Below are 4,915 nucleotides of genomic sequence, written 5' to 3' on the forward strand. Positions count from 1 at the left end.
AAACTGGAGTGTGGATGAACTTGAAATCAATTGCATGAGCATTAGGCAAAAATCCCTGTGAAGTTAATGCCTCCTCAGTGGGAAAGAATTAAGTGATACTAGCCTGAGGAATTACCTCCAGCCCACTCCAATCCAACCAAACAGAAGAAATTTCTTCTTGAAGGCACTTAGTGCTATGAACTTTCCTATTAGCACTGCTTTCATTGTGTCCTATAAGTTTGGGTATGTTGTGCCTTCGTTTTCATCGAATTCTAGGAAAACTCTAATTTCTTTCTTTATTTCTCCGCTGACCCAGCTGTCATTGAGTAGCGAGTTGTTCAGTTTCCATGTGTGTGTAGGTTTTTTGTTATTTCTGTTGTTGTTGAGGTCCAGCTTTAGTTCATGGTGGTCAGATAGGATACAAGGGATTATTTCAATCTTCTTGTATCTATTGAGGCTTGCTTTGTGACCGACTATATGGTCATTCAAGAACCTAAATTGGAAGGTTATTAACTAGTTGGGCTATGTCCTTTACCACAGTGAATGAGAAACACTTGATCAGTTATCATGTGGAGATTTCCACTGTCTAGAAAAGAGTATTTTAACAGGAAACATAACTTTCACCAACATTCTTCAAGCTTTACCAGATAGTGTGAAATATGGAGTCCTCCACCAGTGTCCAGCACTTACAGAACAACAAACAGGTAGAACCCGAGGGATGCAGACTATCTGGAAGAAATGTTTGTCAAGAGATGATGGAGCCTCTGCATGATCTTGGATTCCTCCCAGTCTTGTCAGGAGCAACCAAATAATTCTCTTATCCAAGTCATCTCTGCTTATGTTACTCATCACTTCTCATACTATTTATGTATGAGGTTTTGGTTGTTTAAGTTACTCACCCTGAATGCACAATGAATCCTCCTTGCTTTACATAAAAGTTGCCTCCAGAAGTTTCTTCTGAGAGCTGTCAGAACATTCAAGCCAACATAGCTAAGCACTGGAAATGAGAATAACAAGCTCTTACCTGTGTGTTAACACCTCTTATGGAAAATGAGTTTAGGTCTAATGCACAAACAACAATGTATTAATGACTGGGTTAAACAGTTCAGATTGCCCTTGCTAAATGATTACTCACAATCATTTCCCTTATAATCTTCTGGTTCTGGTGAACAAGTCTTTGCTTGGCCCCACATTGAGACATGAAGTTTATTCTCTTGAAAAAATATCTTTTATTATTATTTTAAGTCATTTTAAAAATAACCGTACATAATAATGGCTTTTGTATATACTTTTGTTTATTTCTTCCTTTCTTTGATCACTTTACAGACTGATCCTAGCCCCTACTTTCTCTCCAGTCAGTCCCACCCTCATGCCTCTCCTCCACCCCCCCCCTTTTAGAATGGGTAAACGTATAAGAGAGTCAAGTGTTAGGAAGGTTGAGAACCACTAATGTAGAGTACTCTTTTTTTTTTCTCTCTCTCTCTCTCCAAATACACCATCCTTTGTTACCATTTTTGTGATCATTGTTGTTTTTGGTCTTTTGTTTTACTTATTTATTTTTTATCTTACCCCATGATTTTATCTAGAATAAAGATAACACCCTACCTCATGATTTTATCTAGGGTAAGATAAAATCATTGTAAAGTAGTTCAAATTTGAATTTCCCTGATGGCTAAGAATGTTGAATATGTTACAAAATAATTCTTAGTGATTTCCTCATTTGGGAACTCTCTGTATAATTTTATGCCTCATTATTTAGTTAAGTTTTTGAATTTTGTTTGTTTTATCAATGTTTTGTATTTCAGTTTGTATGTTCTCAATACTAATCCCTTGTGAGATGTAGAACTGCCAAAAGTTTTCATTTTTATTTTTCCACTCTGCAGACTACCTCTAATGGCTGGTTTTTATATTAACTCAATTCAATCTAGAGTCATTTGAAAGGAGGGAACCCCAGTTAAGAAAATGCCTCCAAAAGACTGGGCAAGCCTGTAGGGCATATTCTATTTATTTATTTATTTATTTATTTATTTGGCTATTTATTTATTTATTTATTTATTCACTTTACATCCTGATCATAGGCCCCTCCATCCTCTTCTCCCAGTCCCACCCTTCCTCCCTCATTCTCCATCTTCCCTCCCTCATTCCTCAGAAAAGGGGAAATTCCCCTATCCACCCACCCAGCTCCTCAAGTTGCATGAGGACTGAGCATGTTCTCTTTCCCTGTGGCCAGGCAAGCCAGCCCCACCATGGGAAAATGATCTAAAAGGAGACAACAGAGTCCATGTCAGACACAGCTCCTGGTCCCCTTACCAGGGAATCCACATGAAGCCTGAGCTACCGATCAGCTCTATCTGTATACGGGGCCTACATCCAGTCTATGTGTGGTCCTTGGTTGGTGCTTCAGTCTCTGCTCGCCACTCTGGGCCCTGGTTAGTTGGTTCTATTGCTCTTCTTGTGGAGGTCCTATTACCTATAGATCCTTCTAGCCTTCCTTGCATATTTCCATAAGACTTTCTTTGTTTTGCCCAACGTTTGGCACAGAGTCTCAGAATCTTTTTTGATCTGCTGCTAGGTGGAGCCTCTTAGAGGACAGCTATTCTGGGCTCCTGCCTGTGATCATGGCAGAATATCATTAATAGTGTCATGGGTTGGCTTTCTCACATGGAGGTGGTCTGAGATTGGAGGTATCTCCATCCCTGACTCCAAGCTATACTACAGAACAATAGTAATAAAAACTGCATGGTACTGACATAGAAATAAACTGGTTGATGAATGAAATTAAATTAAAGACCAAGAAATAAGCCTACACACCTTGATTTTCACAAAGGAGACAAAACCATACAATGGGAAAGAAAGAAAGAAAAGAAAGAAAGAAAGAAAGAAAGAAAGCATCTTCAACAAATGCTGTTGGTCTAACTTGATGTCTACAGGTAGAAAATGCAAATAGATCCAAATTTATCATTCTTCACAAAACTCAAGACCAAGTGGATCAAAGACCAACATAAAACCAGATACACTAAATCTATTAGAAGAGAAAGTGACATCAGCTTTGAACTCATTGGCACAGAAGAAAACTTCCTGAGCAGACACCAGCAGTTCAAACTCCAAGACCAATGATTAATAAATGGGACTCCTTGAAACTGAAAAGCTTTTTACGGCCAAGAGCATATTCTTGAAAAGGACTGATGTGGAGGGCCCAGCCAACTGTGGGTATAGCCACACCCGAGATGTTGGTCCTGGGTGTTCTAAGAAAGTAGCTGAGTAAGTTGTAGACACAAGTCAGAAAGGAGCACTCCTCCATGGCTTCTATATTAGCTCCTGCTCCAGAATTTTGCCCTGTTTTAGTTCCTGTCATGACTGTCCTTGATTTTGAACTATATTATGGAACTGTAAGTGAAAGAAACTCTTTCTTCTCCAAGTTGTTTTTGTCCATTGTGTTTCATCTCAACAATGGAAACACAGATTGAGATACCATCTCTCTCACACTCTCTTTGAGATAGTCTTAAATCTTGCCAGTTATCACATCAAAATTAATATGAACCTGACATGTCTTGTCATTGATATTTCTGTATTAGAATTGTATAATACTTCCGTATTCTTGCAAGGGTTTGTAATTTCTCACTTTAATATTTTGCTAAAAGTTGTCACTTCTCATTGAAAAACAATCTATACTTATATAATTTTAAATGTTTTGTTGCCACACTTTAAAAGGTGAAAACAAACCAATAACATTTATTATATTTCACCATATTTTCTTGCAAAAGATCAAATCTAGAGCCTCCTCTAGCGTGTAAGGGATAAATTTTTCTTCTGACACACACCCCTATATATTTAGAGGTCTTACTAAAAAACACTAAGAAAGAATTATCATTTTGACTATTAAAAGATAGCACATAGTAATTATGAAGTGTTGGATTAATATGTGTTTCCCAGGCATAGTTTCCAAACATTCACATTCACTACAAATCAAAGGTTTCTTTCGTAGTTGTGACTAAAGGAAATAGTATTAAAACAACAACAAAAGCAAAACCACACAAACAACAACAAACCCCTAAGTTCAATGTTGAACTCCTTAGTTGTCAAGGAAATGCAAATCAAAACTACTTTGAGCTTTCTGCCATCTTGCAGTAACTCACCAGGATGAGGAACACAAAGGGGAAGAGGGCACTTCTTTCCCCTTTGGTACATGTTCTCCAGGCCTTTCAGGAAACATGGAGTTGTTCCTTTGGGCACATACATGCGAATCTACAAAAAGGGTGACATTGTAGATATCAAGGGGATGGGCACTGGTCAAAAAGGAATGTCCCAGAGGTGTTACCACAGCAAAACTGGATCCATCTACAACATCATCCAGCATGCTGTGGGCATCAATTTGAACAAGCAGGTTAAGGGCAAGATCCTGGCCAAGAGAACCAATGTGTGCATTGAGCACATCAAGTTCTCAAGGAGCCAGGACAGCTTCCTGAAGTGTGTGAAGGAGAACCACTAGAAGAAAGAGGCCAAGGAGAAGGGCACATGGGTTCAGCTCAAGGGCCAGCTTGTACCCCACAGAGAAGCAAAATTTGTGAGGACCAAAGGGAAAAGGAGCTGGAACTGCTGGAGCTCATTCCTTATGAGGTTATTGCCTGATAGAAACATATATATAAATAAACATTATTTATAAATATTTAAATAAATAAATAAATATAGGCCCAGACTGTAAAAAACAAAACAAAACAACCAACAAACAAACAAAGTTTGAAGTTTCATTTTACACCCATCAGAATAGCCAAGATTAAAAAAAAAAAAAAGACATCTCATTCTACCAAAGATGTGGACTAAAGGGGGATAATAATATAATCACCCATCACTGGAGGGTGTGAAAACTTGTTCTATAGCAGCTATGTGAATCAGTGTGATGGTTATTCAGAAAAAAAGGGGGTTGAGTTACCTCAAG

The 4,915-nt window shown here is 38.2% G+C and overlaps 1 pseudogene; it reads left to right on the top strand.

Annotated features, from left to right (window-relative positions):
- The first annotated feature begins 4,119 nt into the window (after positions 1-4,119).
- Positions 4,120-4,608, top strand: LOC129687797 (60S ribosomal protein L21-like; annotated as a pseudogene).
- The last annotated feature ends 307 nt before the right edge of the window (positions 4,609-4,915 follow it).

The sequence above is a fragment of the Psammomys obesus genome, unplaced genomic scaffold (assembly GCF_907164565.1).
Source record: "Psammomys obesus unplaced genomic scaffold, mPsaObe1.curated_primary_1811, whole genome shotgun sequence".
NCBI classification, from domain to species: domain Eukaryota; kingdom Metazoa; phylum Chordata; class Mammalia; order Rodentia; family Muridae; genus Psammomys; species Psammomys obesus.